Source organism: Rhodamnia argentea, chromosome 5, assembly GCF_020921035.1.
Source record: "Rhodamnia argentea isolate NSW1041297 chromosome 5, ASM2092103v1, whole genome shotgun sequence".
Taxonomy (NCBI): Eukaryota; Viridiplantae; Streptophyta; class Magnoliopsida; order Myrtales; family Myrtaceae; genus Rhodamnia; species Rhodamnia argentea.
The window spans coordinates 21,653,260-21,668,632 of record NC_063154.1 but is presented as its reverse complement, the minus strand read 5'-3'; the positions used below and the strand labels follow the sequence as shown (position 1 = coordinate 21,668,632).

Sequence of the window (15,373 nt, the reverse complement as noted above, 5' to 3'; positions counted from 1 at the left end):
TGGTCAAATTTCAGCTCCTTCGTAGTACTTCCTACAACGAGTTAACTAGAGACTAAATAACACGGCCAGCCCAGAAAATTGAAAAAAAAAAAAAACTGGATTTTACAAAAGTACAACGTGATTCCATGACCTTTAAGGACTCAGACCTCACCACTAGAGGTGTCAAAATGGGTTGAAAATTCATATTTTAATCCATACCCAATGAGACGGATCAAATATGGGTTAGTCAAGTTTTAATAAATGAGTTGTTAATGGATTTGAGTTGTAAACTTAATTATATGAGGGTTGTAAATGGGTTAAAATAAACCCATATTTTAACCCATTTACAACATATTTAGCTTATGAAGGTCATTAATTGAGTCAACTCATTCATGTGCCTCTTGAACAATTTTCAATTTTTAAATGTTTTTTGATTTTTGATTTTTTTTAATTTGTAATTTTGTATTTTTCTTTTTTCTTTCTTTTACATAACAAATTAAAAGTCCGGTCACCGGCCGGCGCGGTGGACGGCGCGGCGGGGCTGGCGGTGCTAGTCGACGGATTTAATATTGAAGTGTTTTTTAATAATATGTCGGGTATTAATCACTAGATTTGTATTGTATGAAAATTGATCAAAACGAGTTAAATAGGTCAATAAGGTTGGACCATTTTCGACCCGATTCGATCCATCCATTTGATAGGTCTACTCACCACATTGTGGGATGGCTAGCAAGCACTCATTGTGACCTCTACAAGTTGCGGCAACCCTTGCCCATTGCCCTTGCCCTCTCTCTCTCCTTGTATCTTTTGGAAAGATTCTATATAAAGGTTCAAAATGCTCTTATTTTCTAAAATAAGGGCATAAAGTGGATATTATTTCAAATAAAATCTGATGTGCCGTCATTTTCTTAAATAAAGGTATGAAATAGACATATCAATCTCAAAAAAAGGCATTACCTCACCGGCTAGTCTAGGGCATTTTCATGCTTTATTTTTGTTGATTTTTTTTCTTTTTCTATTAAAAAACCCAAGTAATAAATAAATAAATAAAATACAGGCTTCTATGGCCGTCGCCCCGCCAGTGGGGTGTCAACAATGGTCGGCTGGGTTGCCATCGCCACGACTAGGGCCGGCCACGACCCTCTCTCAGAACCGGGTTAGGGTCACGATCCTATCACAGACCTGGGCGAGGGTCATCGGCCCTCTATCTAGAAGCATCTTCAAGCATGCAAACAGATCTGGGTTCTATTCCACCTATGAAGTATGAACGCATCAATTGCAATCCTGAAAAGATTTTTAAATGGTAGATGGGTCAAGTTTTTTTTTTTTTTTTTTTTGGGTTGGAAGACGCGTCAAGTTAAAGGGGGAACATTTGCATCTTTGATATTATGACGTCTGGTGAAAGGAAAGATTGCCAGTTATAATTTCGGGATCCAAATATAATTAAGGATCCGAAAAATATATTCTTTAGCGAAATCAATCTTTGAAAGGAGCGACGCTGAGGAAGAATTATGGTATCAATGCAGTAACCATTGACTCAACATTTCGAAAAAGGAAAGTATATCCATAATAAAATGATCTTGCAGTGGATAAAAGGGCGCCCAATCCATAGTGAACCTTCCGTGTAGATCTCTCTGCCGACTTCATTCTTCAACACTCAGAACTAAGGCGAGGATCCTTTCTTCTCTCTTCCTTCACACGGGAGACCATTCCTTCTTGACTATATTTCTTCGTTATTTAGCAGTTCGGAAGCAAGGAAGTGATCAGATACGACGTGGGCACGCGTAAGGTTTCTGCAATCTCCCTGAAAGCTAAAAGTCTCCAAAGGGTAAGTGTTACGCACAGTGTTTCTATCTCTCTTTTTTTTTTTTTTTTTGGCTGAAGTTAGAGGGAGCCCGGTTGACCCAGAAAAGGAGAGCAGGTGCGACGAGTTGATTAAATTATGAACGATGATTACGCACCTGACGCAAAAGAGAGAAGAGAAACGAATGCTTGCATGTGAGGAGCAGAGCGTGGCCTGCTGTATGATGGGGAAGGAGCAACCGCAACGTGTCCCGGACTAGAGTCTAGAAGCATCATCAAAACTAGAAGCTCAAGCAAAGGATTCTAGTGGTCGCATTTGTCCGTTTGTTGCGCCGTCGAGGAAGAGGCAGAGCGCTCCTGACGAGTACGGTTGCCGGCACACATTTCATGTCAGAATTGTAGTACTAGCGTGGTGTTCAGCCAGTCATTGTTAGTGGCCCAAGAAGAAATAAAGGAAACAGTAGGCATGGATTTACAAGTTGTATTTCATGCTTGTCATCTTGCTTTATCCAGTGTCTTGTCTATTATAACCGGACGAATGACGTTCTGAAAGGGGGAAAAAAGGCCCTTACTTTTTGCTCATTCCTTGTTAGTGAAAGCGGGTTGAGGTCGCTCCCATTGGTTGTTCCTGCACGTTCACTTTCGCTGCGGATTCAAAATTTGGATGTTCAGATCCAGATCGGTGAGCATTTCGCTCTGTGTTTTGGATTTTTCTGGGTTTATGTCAGTTAGCCCATTCTGTTTTTCTTTGGAGCGATTTGCTTTTTTTCATTTTCAACCGTTGTTCGGTCTTGATGTATTTAATGCTGGGTTTTTCAGTTCCATTATCTACGCAGCTCATCTTTGTTGTTTGGTCTTGGCATAGAGTTAAGGGGGAAAGTACCATGACTAGGAACATTCAGAGTGAGTTTCATGGGAAGATCTGTGAGAATTTGATGTTGATATTGGCTGGCAGTAGGTGTAAGTGTCCCCCTACTTGATTTTTTTGCCATAACGGATGGTGATCATCCAACAAAACTGGAGAAGACTCTTTCATAATGTTTCTCCTTTCTCTTTTGTGCTGCATCTTGCTCTCTGAAAATGTTGTTCCCGCTGATGGGATCTTTGAAATTGATCCCTCTGAGAAATAATTTTGAGGACTATTCAAACAGATGCTTTTGCCTGAAAGTTGAAAGATGAATCTTCGCCTCATATGGTTACTGCCTTTATGTGATCCCAAAAGAGAGGCACTAGGATTTTGAAATTTTCCACCATGGTGTCGAGTTAAGTGCAAGTGATGCAGGAGAAGTCCTGCTTAGCAAGGAGGCTTTCTATGTTTGATGATTTGTACATCTTGGTTGATTTATTGTATTTCATGAACGTGCACCACTTTTTTTGGATGTAATGATCTGTGGCCATATTTTTCAGCTGCTAGTGTCATGGATTTCAGGGATGCTTTTGTTACAACAATACCTTACAGCTTTTCAGGCTTTCAACTGTTCTTTTTAGGTTTTAAAGATATGACTTCTCTGCTGGTGTCGTATTTATCTGCATTTCTAATCTAATGGTAGCTATCTTCTTTATAAACAGTTTTCAGGTTCTGCCACACTTCCAAAGAAGTTGGCTGTGCAGCCTTTACTTCAAGCCGCTATCTTTTGGTTGTTTTCAGCCTTTGAGTTCTGTAATGGCCGGTGAAGTCTCAGTGACCCTTTCTAACAGCAGCTGCAATGGGACTCCATCTGATTCCCAAAGGACTTACCAAGTTGTTGCTGCAACTTGAGATATGGGTATGGGCAAGGATGGAAAAATTCCTTGGAGGATGCCCTGTGATCTCAACTTTTTTAAGAGCATTACTCTCTGGTCAATTGATCCTGGGAGAAAGAATGCAGTCATAACGGGTAGAACAACATGGGAAAGTATTCCTGCTGAGCATAGGCCTCTACCTGGCCACCTCAATGTTGTTCTCAGTCATTGTAGGAGTTTTGATATTGCTACTGCAGAGATTATGTGGAAGCATGTGTACTGCCTTGGATTTATTGGCTTCATCTCCTTATTGTTTATCAACTGAGAAAGTTTTTGTCATTGGCGGTGGCCGGAGGTATCACAACGTTTGTTCATAACTACAGTTGCATATGGGTTCTTCTCTTTCCCCCATTAGTAACTTTCTCTTTTGGTGCAGGGAAGCTCTCAATGGTCCTGGATGTGATGCTATCCACATAACTGAAATTGAGACACCAGTTGAATTTGACACTTTTTTGCCCACGGTTGATACATCTGTCTTTCACCCATGGTACTCGTCCTTTCCTGTTATTGAAAACAACATCCAATAGCTACTTATGTCCGCGTAGGATGTTCTGCAGTGGATTTTTGCCTCTGAAAAATTTTATGATCTTCAATGGTAAGACAGATTCTGTTAAGTTTGAGGTCAAGAATTTTGCCCTTCTGCTGAACATGATTTTTCAGAGACATGAAGAGTGCCCGTATCTGAGATTACTTGAAGATGTACTGTTGGATGGCACTCCAAAGGAAGGCGGCTGAAACTGGAAACGAACTGAAATTTGGACGCCAGGTGTCTTGTAAACCCTGAATATCTTGTCAGCTATTACGTTCTATCTGGCAGATCTCTTCTATCCAGTGGGAATCACTCTGTTTATTCTCTTTCTGGCAGATGAGGTTAAATCTGTGCAAGAACTTACCTCTTTTGACAACTAGGGAGTGCTGCTCCAAGCTGGTCTATCTCTTCATTATCTTCTTCTTGTGAAAATCATTCATCAGAAGTGGAAGGCCTTCATTCGAAAGTCTACTGACTGAGATATCATTACTGATTGGTTTTAGCAAAAGCATTTTGGTATGGAGTCAATGAAGAACTCTTGTGGTTCATAAGTTGTTCTACAAATGCCAAGGTCATTTTTTCTGCAGAGCTTGCATTTTTTAAATTATCGCTGTTCATTTTCCCACAGTTCTGAACTCTAGCACAAGCTATAAAGCAAATGAATTTTTCTTTTTCTGTAAACTCTGTCTGTCATCTTAATGGAATGTATAGGTTAATTGCAAACTATTCTTGTACTTCCACTTTAAGAAATAAGAGATTGCATTTTCAGCCTTAACTATTCAACTGTAACAGCATTTGTCCAATAACTGTCTGCAGTACTACTACTACCCCTGCTCCCCTTGATTAATCAATTGGGAGTGCGTGCTAGGCTGACCATTAAAGCAATCGCATTCTCCTACTAATTTTGCTATTTCATATGTTTTGCTTGATATCCTACTCGTTCCTAAGTTCAAGCAGAGCATTCCTAATTTGTTGGGGGAAATTTTGAAACATTTTGACATTATGAGTTTTTACAACCTTTTACTGTTGAGTAAGTTTCCACCTCTTTCTGTAGAACTGTCTGGCTTAGTTTTGGTGTGAAGTAATTACCAGTAAAACCATTTAATAAGACCACTTATGTTTCAGCTTCCACCACACTTTTTGGTCAAAACCAGTTTAATATGTTTTGCCATGTATCTTGCAGGAAGATATTCATTGGAAACCATCTTATCAAGTGCACATCATACTCTTCAGGAAGATATCTATTGGAAACCATGCTTATCAAGTGCGCATGTGCTCTTAATTTAGATTTGAAGCAAGCATGTCTCCTCCCAAAATTAGATCACGAAGACAACCTGTAAAAATCTTAACCTAGCTGACTACGAAAACTGATTGACATATTTGCCAGGAAATACAGAGACTTTATGTCATGTCCGATGAAACAACATCCTGTTAGTGTCAAGTAAGAATCATCAGCCGAGGAACATTGAATGTATCATTTGGACCTACAAGATGAAACTGCAGTAAGAATCATCGCCCAAGTAAGAGTCATGTTTATAAAATATCACCCTTGAGAATGTGAAACATGTATTTTGAGAGACAATGATGCTTGTTGATCAATAGGCCCTTTATGCATGTTTTACTGCAGTGTGACTGCATGAACTTGAGCTGGGAAATTGTGATGCTTAAAGAGAATACACACGGTTGCTGAAGTTGCAATTCAATGATATAATGTTGGGATGACTCCATAAGACTAATTTGAGAATGCCCATTTTCCGACAGATTCTTCAGGGAAAAGGGCATTCTTATATCGGATGGCAATGCATCTAGAGACTACCTTGACCATTTCGCATCCGATTCATGAGAAGCAAATATGTATGGTTATTTTTTTTTTCATTACCTTGATGAAATTTGTCCTGTCTATCTTAAACTTGGTCTGGAAGATCGAGAAGAAGGTGACTTAGGACCAGCTTATGGCTTTCGAAGGCGGCATTTTGGTACTAGGTTGGTTTGCTTTGATTTAGTTGATCAGTTTTCATTCGTAGCGGCAATAGAAATTTAATGGCTCGCCCTTTAAAAAACTTGCAAACCTTATTCAACCCTTTTATACATAAGTATCTTAGGCCCCCTGCATTTTCATCTATATAATAATGGTTGTTCCATATCCTGCATTGTGATTTTTTTTAAATTTATGAGACAGGTTAGCGTTCTTTGAGATTTTGAAGAAATATATTTGCCTACATGTACTGGTCTTTCGTGAATTCTTAGTACCAATTCAGAATGGATTTTAGCATCTTCTGATGCCCACCGGCGAATGTCGTACTTAAACTGTTCAAACAGCTCTTGAGTTGGCAAATAACATAGTGCTCCTGATGGGGTAATTCTAATACTGTGCTTGGCAAATAGTAGATGTTCTTATTGCTTGTGTAGTAAACAAAAGAAGCTTTCCTCATTTCCCCTTATCATGTATGAATCTTCTGTCTGCAACACTGATGGACAAAAAACATATTATTGTTTTGTTTGATGTGTGCGTACGGTAAGATTGGTTTTCAAGATCGATTCGAATTAAACGCGGGATGGCCTTACTTGTCTTGAACTTTCTTCTACTTGATGAGATTAGTCCAATATATATATATATATATTTGCCTTACTCAACATTTTAAATGTTGACAAAATTCCACTTTGGCACTTAGAGACGAAAATAACAGATCGTTTCAAATGTCTAAAATAAGATTAACTTTTCATTCGTGAGACAAAAATGCCCCTCGCTACAAACTTCTTTTATTTTGAATGTTACATCGCCACGCGTCGTCTTATGGGGTTCACCTAGCTAATGTGCATAGTAAATTACGTGGATCACGTTAAAAGTAGACATAATCTCTGAGAAGGGTCAAAACTCGAAAGTAATTTCTTTCCTTGTCAAAATCTGGGACAGTGTCCTGATTAGCATCTATACTCTTCTTTCATATTCAATTTCGTCCTTAAACTTTAGTTTTGATCAATTTGGTTCTTGTGCTCTTTCAATATAACCAATTTTAGTCCTTTTAAACTAATTTGATCAGATTGGCATGTAGCCATGGGACCTCTGTTTGCTAATGTGGCTACACACATCATTGCCACATCAGCAAAAATAGAGAGAAAAAAGGAAGTTTATTATAAATAAAAAAAAAAGAACAGATAAGAATTTATAAAATAAAGCACATAAGCTAGTGAGATAGCAAGCGGCCTCTCGCACAGATCTTCTTCAAGACCAAGTCGTTCAACTTTTTGGAGGAAAATAACTGTCCAAAACTAAACGGAGGTTGAAAATGAGCAATCCTCAACAGTTACTCAAGTTGGAGATTCGACGCAAGTGATGATGTCTGCATCAAGCTCTAGCGAAACGGACATTTGGCATCAAAACCACCTCGTCGCCGAAGACACAAAGGACGTCGAAGGCTGCTTAATCACGGTGGATGAAAACATCGATTGAGGTTTAAGCCTCAACAATGTTCTGTGCTACCATTGCTTTTACTTAATAACCTTTCACAGAAAAGAGCTAGCGAAGTGAGGCGGGGTTTATGAACAGTTCAACTGCGGGACAACTCCAAAGAAATTCCCGTGAGGTTCGCTGGCCAGGGGAGGCACAGCGTTGCCATTCTTCTCGTACTTTATCATTCTGCGTTTTTTCTTTTTTAAATAAAAAATATTTTCCTGTTTTTTCCCCTTAAATGTTTTCAAATTTTGGCTTGTGTTGACATTGACGTGTACAACCACATGGACGAATGTATGTCCCGTGATTGACTTGGAGTGCCAAATCATGTGTCAACCGAACCAAATCGAGTTCATGGACCAAACCGGTTTTATTGCAAAAGCGAAAGTACTATGTTGGCTACAATTAAAGATTAAAAAAAAAATTGAACTTTGAACAAGAGCACAATAACTGTTTTTGACGCTGTCCCTCGGAACTTAAAATATTGTCTAAATTTAGAATTTAATATACTTATGCACAATTTTGAAAGTTTTTGAGCATTTTCATAAAAGAATAGTTTTTGCGTGCCACGCCAGATCGGGAAAAATAGCTAAAATCTACTGAAATGGGTTTTTGGCTATATTTTCAAAGAGGCGGTTGTTTACTTTTACATTAACCACGTAAATTGCCCAAAAAAATTCGACCAAAAAAACCATTTCCCAAAAAGCTAAACATTAGTATTCCTACGATGTTTTTTAATGTTGTATAGATTTAACCCTTTGTTTTAAGAGAATTGCAAATGTGGCTTATTGTGTCGCCAATTTGATGGCCTATGGCCCGCATGACAACGATTCCGATTCAAAAAAATGATTTTTATTAGAATTGTTTTTGCTAATTCTGTTCTTTGGATGAGTTTTAGAGAATCAGAACGTGCTTGGTAATTGTACAACATTTCTATTCTTAGAACAAAAACACGTTTGGTAACTGCATAAAATTTTTGTTTCCGAAAATAATTTCTCTTCTCAATTTTTGTCATTTAAATCAAATAATTATGTCGTTACTTTATGAAATTTCATCATACATTTCGAACTAATTGAAGATTAATTCATATTGATTCTCCTATTGAACATTTTGCATATAATATTTTTTCATACTGTTCCGTCTAATTAACATGTCATAACGAGTCATTTTAAGCTTAAAAAAGGATAGATCATGTTGAATTAATGTGTAATTTCATATTGGCTCGAGCCTTGCAGGCCTATACCAAATCGCAACGAAGGAATTTCAAATTTGATCTTCGTGTGATCGATGGCATGTGTATGTGTACATACAAATTAAGTCACCACTAGTCTTTGAGGAAGGTGGATCGGGAACCTTATCGAACGGTCGGGAGAAACTGTTTGATTCTATGCAATCGGAGAAATCTAGGGTCTATGGACTTAGTTACGTCGGTATTTCCACCGACACCCTTTCGACACCAAAGTTGAGTGTTTTCTAAACGTGTTTCATGCAAATTTTAATTCATTCTTAAACCTTTGAGGTAAACTAATGCTAAGTGTCTACTTAGGTTGTTTTTGTCTTTTTCCAAATTTTCTAAAACTAGACTAAGTACAAAGTACTTAAACCTAGGCAAATTACAATCAATGAAATCAAGTATGCGATCCAGGAATCATGACATTGATAGATTGCAACATAAAACCCTAATGAAGCCCTAAGGGCTTAGAGAAATGTGGTTCGGATTTAATTTCAAACGTGTTTATGATTCTCTTAAAAAAGAATAAAATCTAGGGAATCTAGGGAATCTAGGCCCAAATTTATGAAAATGAGGTCAAACTAGCCTAATATAAATTCTATTTTTAGAGATTTTCTAAAATTTTTATGATTTTTTAGAATTTTTTTTTTTATTTTTTATTTTGATTTTACTTTTTATTATCTTGTGTATTTTTTTTTTTTAATGAGACATCGTTATGTTTTATGTCAAGTGAAAAGTGATGATAGAACCGAAAGGGAAAAGCGAGAGATGTAACACTTCATTCTGTTTTATAATTCTCAAAAGTGATTCTTTTTTTAGAACTAACTTTTTTTTTTATTCTTGTTTTTACTCCAAAACCTGTTCCCGGGAATATAATCGAATCAAAATCATTTATGTTACTAAATATGTTTCTCATCCTTTTTTATTCTAGGGAATAGAATCAAAGAACCAAAATCGGTGCCATGTAAGCCACTATTGTCTATTCTCTGTTGTGAGGTCAATTTTATTTGTTTTGTTTTTTTTTTTGGGAATTTAGACAATTTCTATTTACAAATTGAGCAAATCTTTGTCACATTTGATTCCTATTGCTTCGGTGTATGAAGTCGGAAATAATGACTATGGCAATAAAACGCCAGCGCCTAAACATCATCAATACTCAGGCTGCTAAAAAAAAAAAAATTCATCAGTCTCTTGACAAAAGACAGGTGAAGAGTTCGATTCCTCACCTTCTTAGGGTTGCAGGTGGAGACTTAACTCAAGTCCAGGAACAATATTGAGTATTTTTATATAGTTCAATGACTAGATTGAATATTTACCAAAAGTTCAATGTTCACATTGAACAAGTTACAAGTTCAGGAACGACATTACATATTGAACCAATATGGTACCATCATACAAAATATTATTCTTACTAGTTTCTCGATATTCTTGTGTGATACATACTCAAATACATTGTTTAAATTGTATAGTGCGCAAAACACCGATATCTCTATTGCTTTTTGAAAAGGAAACCAAAAGGAATGATGGAGGAGCAACCACTAACAGTAACAGAACCCAATAATGTATTAACCATGACAAATACAGTTTAGAACTTTTATCCATAAAATTCGCCATGACAAATGCCGACCCCCCACCCCCTTTTTCGTCGAAAGAAAGATTTCATTCACTTATCAAAATAATACTCGAGAAATAGATAGAAGGCTTTCAAACACAACAAATCCCACATAACTGCAGAATAAAATAAATACCATAAAGTAAATAACAAGGCGCATTCCAAGCATACTATCATCCTTCAAGAACAAATCTATTACCATAAACATTCGTTGGCTGATCACCAAATTTATTGATAAGCACATGCCGAGAATTCCCACACCCTTTGCATCATCTAGCTTTTCCTTTTTCAAGTTTTAGTTTGTGGCATCATCGGTCTTGCATCAACGCCAATTGTCCCTAAACACGTTAAGAAGAAACATATTAAAATTTTCTATCACATAAAGAAAAAGGAATTGACAGAAGTAATCGATTGCCTTTTTTTGGATAAATTTTAGCACTTGATTGTATTATTTGAAACTTTAAGAAGTTCGGTTGTAGCATTCAAGAGTTAGTACATTAGTGCTCTTGCCCACTTTTTTTTTTTTTAATGGATTTTATCCCTACCATCTTTTAGTATTTTTAATTACTAACAATTCATGCTAATTTTAGTACTCATGGATACGAGCGCAGACATACGACTACCTGAAAGTCCATGGAACCATGCTAACATATCCACGTTCTCATTCGTTTATTTAGTCTTTGTAGAAAGTACTAGGAAGGAGTTGAAACTTGGTCTTGCTCATCTGTTTCTTGGTCATCAACTTCACATTGAAATTTTAGGTATTTTCCTGGCAGATTTGGACTATTAGGAGAGAAAGATGTGGAGGAAACGATAGGTTTAAAGACTGAATCTTTCTTTGTCTGCTTATCGTTAAAGAACTATGTATAAATATTCAACGAGCTTTACCATTAACAACTTCCCCGGATCATAAACTCGTAATCAGACGAAAATTTGCACCTCTCTAAATAATGGCAAATAATAAATTTTCAAGTATCAAGTCCTTAAAACAACATCCGGTTCATAAAATCTGGTCTTAAGTCCCGATATGGGCCAAAACCTCGGGTCTGCAAATCCACAATTTTACCTATTAACGCCGGGCTTGTGCGAGAGCTCTAGCCACGAGCGTTCTGACGCCATGAAGATCGTGCGAACCAGCGAACCAGACGTCGGAGGCAAAAGCTACGGTATCAGAAAGTTGCACGACTTGAGGTAGCGATGGCCGGTTCAACGGAATCTCCGGTTCCGGTTCCGGTTCGGAACCGCCGGTTCCTAGGCCCAATAATCCTTTTTTGCGGGCCTTCTCTCTCTTTTTTTTTTTTTTTAAAACCGGGTCGGAACCGTGGGCCCGGTCAACGGGCTGGTTCCGGGCCAGTCAACAGGCCGGTTCCGGGCCCCGGTTCAATATTGGCCACCGCTAACTTGAGGCCACGACGCCTCGACCTGAGGCAATCACGCTCTTCTTTGTTAAATTTATAAGTTTACAAATTGAAGTGAAAGATGGAAAAAAACGGAGACTGATCATTAGTGGTGGAAACCAAAACAAAAAACCTTATGACCCATCAAACATTACGTGAATTGACAGAGTAGAAGCCACAAAGAAATCATTTCCCATCCTTTTTTAAGTCGAAGGATATTTTGTAGGTTCGAAAATTGCGCCCTTTTTAGGTTACGTCATTCTACGCCGAACAATTCCATGTCTCCGACAAATCCCCATGGTTCTAAATTTTCCTTATAAATGCATTTGATTACTCTTTAGAACTTGGTGGACGTGGTGGTGGCCCAACGGTCAAGGTGATAGGCTACTCGCAAATAGGAATTTATATACTATTTTAAGATGGGAATCATAAAATAGTATAAAAGCATAATACCGAACTTTTAAACTATCATACATGAACTTTTAACTATTATGATAGTGTAAAATATTCTGATATTTTTTATATTTTCATGATCGTACTTATTTATTATTATCATGATGGAATTTTCATACTATCAATACTGTAAAAGTTCCGAATTCGGAATTTTTATATAATTTTATTATTGGAGAACTTCTTTTTTTATTATCGTGTAATTTTATGATTAACCCGGGTCGTATCCGGTATATAAGAGTGTCCTTCAGTTCTTCTCACTTCCCACACTCAAAAGCTGTGAAGAAACACCATTCTTCTGAACATACTCTCAATATTCAATACACTCCATTCTCCAGACATTCCGCTCTGCTCTTGCAACTCTGTCTCTCCTTCCTGTTTTCCACATATACAGATTCAAGAATGCCAATTTTTGCGCGTGATCAATGGAACGACATCGATGCCATTGTCAACTTCATTGTCCCAGTTCTCGTTAACTTCGTTACCATGAAATGTCAGGGGACGCCAGATTCTCCATTTGACACCCACCCCATCACTATCTTCCTCTCCATCTTCACTCTCCTCATCTATTGCTCCTTGTCCCTTCCACCCGTTGCTCGTCTACCTGCCTTCCATACTGCTTGCGGTGCCCATGCCTTTCTCTTCCTGAGGATCCTTTCTTTTCTCTCTATAGCTTTCCTCACGTTATTGTTATTCTGGGGCCTCTCCTTGTTTCTCCTCTATTTGCCAATTTTGATACTGCTCTTTGCAGCTCAGTTGGGGTGTCTTATTCAGAAGCTCAAGCAAAGGATTCTGGTAGTCGCATTTGTCCGTTTGTTCCGCCGTCGAGGAAGAGCGCTTCTGCCGCATACGGTTGCCGATACACATTTCATGCGAGAATCGTAGTACTGGCTGGTGTTCAACCAGTCATTGTCAGTGGCACATGACGAAATAAAGGAAACAGTAGGCGGGGGATTACAAGTTATAAAACTAAGGGGTGTTTGTTATCTTGCTGGATACAATCACCTCCCAGAGAGTTTTATCGTGTATTGTACGTTAAGGATTCGAGGTAGTGCAGTGTGGTAGATTGGTGTTCGACGCTCGTCTGCCCAAAAGGGATAAACTTTCTTGCTCGTTTATTTTTGCTGCGATTCAAACTTTTGAGGTTCATCTTCCAAAATTCGTCCACCAGCATTGACCATAAAATAACTATCTTAGAAAGATGAACCAATATCCAAAGAAATTGCTCTCTGAATAGCCTCCCATCGATATGTTCTTGATTAGCTTTGAAATCGGCAACTATTTTGATGAATCGGTAACTTAAAACATAATTGACAAGGAAGAATCAACAACTCCTTAATTGATAACTTGTCGATAGTAATTACGTTGACATTGTCAACATGAACCCATCAAAGTAAGTTATGACTAAATTCTGCTTTTGCTTGAGTGAACATCGATTGTGCTGGATTAGTCAATGAAATCAAATTGGAACTTATGGATTGTTCCATAGAATCGGGTCCTCCCACATCACCGATAGACACATTTTAACAGTCATTCAATTCGGCTAATTGCAACACATTAATAGGATTTTGTATGAAAATATAATTTACATCCAAAAGTCTGCTCCAAACCGTCGATGTACTAATCCTCCGAAAATCGATAATACCAAATAATATATGGCTAGTAGATATATATATATATATATATATATATGTGTGTGTGTGTGTGTGTGTGTGTGTGTGGGGGGGGCTAAGTCTCTGTCCATTGCGGAAAATAACTTCCAAGAAAATACTTTTTGAAATTTTCGGTGTCCGGTTCACGTAAAATAAATGAGTCAAGGACCAACATTTTCTATCCATGAAAAAAAAAATACATCTTCAAAAGTGGGGTAAGTAATTTCCTCTTTTTGAGAAGAAATAACATTTTCACTCATCTTTCTTATCTCCACTCCTTCATATTCCGTTTCCATTATTTTTTCATGTTTTGTTTTTATTTTCAAAAAATATGTAGTGTTTACTTTTTCTCTTTTGTTTTTATTTTATTTTATTTTTTTCCTTTTTCTTCGGCCGGCCGCAGTCAAGCAACGCTTGAGCTCGCTAGCCTATGGTGAGGCCCGGTAGGCGACCAGTCGAAGAAGAAGGGAAAAGGAAAAAAAAAGAAATAACTAGAAAAAAGAAGAAAAAAATTTTAACAAATAAAAATTTCAAATTTTCTAATAAAAAATAAAATGAAAAAATAAAAGTAAGTAACAGCAAATAAAAATAAAAATAATAAAAGTAAATAACGGAAAACAAAAACAAAAATAATTAAAAGGAGTTCAAGGAAGAAAATCAAATCCGACTTTCCATACCTAATCGTGGAAAATGTTTTACGCTTCATTTTCGGGTTTCAGCCAAATATCGAAAAATAATGTCATTTTCCTGAAAAATGATTGCATGGAAAACATTTTCAATGAACATCTCATTTTCCGCGAAAATGGACGTGGGCCTAAATATGAAAATCTCTCATATATTTTACATTATTATAAACATCCGGTTAGTTTATCACAGTGAACACAATATAAAAAGTAATATTCCCCTACTCGATATTTATAAAGCACTGTGAGATATAGATATATATATATGGGGTAAAGAAGCACTGTGAGATATTTGTTAACATAAGTCTTCAAAGATACAAATAAGAATTATTTATTGTTGTACGTCATCAAGATTTTGATCGGCCTAAAATGAAAAAATATACGAAATAATTTTTTTTTCGTTGGCCAAACTAATATGCGCAATGGATCAATCCCAGGAAATTTCGAAAAGTCCGGCTTGAATAGATAGATTGGGTGGAAAGATACCAAGGTTCAGAAAATGCTGGCGCCTTCGGCCTTTCTTGCTCATAGTCACGAGATTAAGGGAGGTCGCCCATCTACGGTCCCCTGTTGCCGTTTGCTAACCCCTAGTCGCTATTCGCCGTTCGCCGTCCGCCGTCCGCCGGTCCTCAGTCCCTAACCATTGTTCGCCGACCGCCGTTTGCCGGTTTGTTGATCTCCGACCCCTAGCTGCCATTCGCCTACTGCTCATCATTAGGTACCGGCCGCTAGTCATTGGTCTCGCTCCTCCACTGCAGTTCGCTCGACGCCATTCGTTGGCTGCTAACCGTCGCTCACCCCTTG

General features: G+C 37.7%; 1 pseudogene; it reads left to right on the top strand.

Moving 5' to 3' along the window:
* The first annotated feature begins 2,421 nt into the window (after window positions 1-2,421).
* LOC115737168 lies at window positions 2,422-5,591 on the top strand (annotated as a pseudogene).
* The last annotated feature ends 9,782 nt before the right edge of the window (window positions 5,592-15,373 follow it).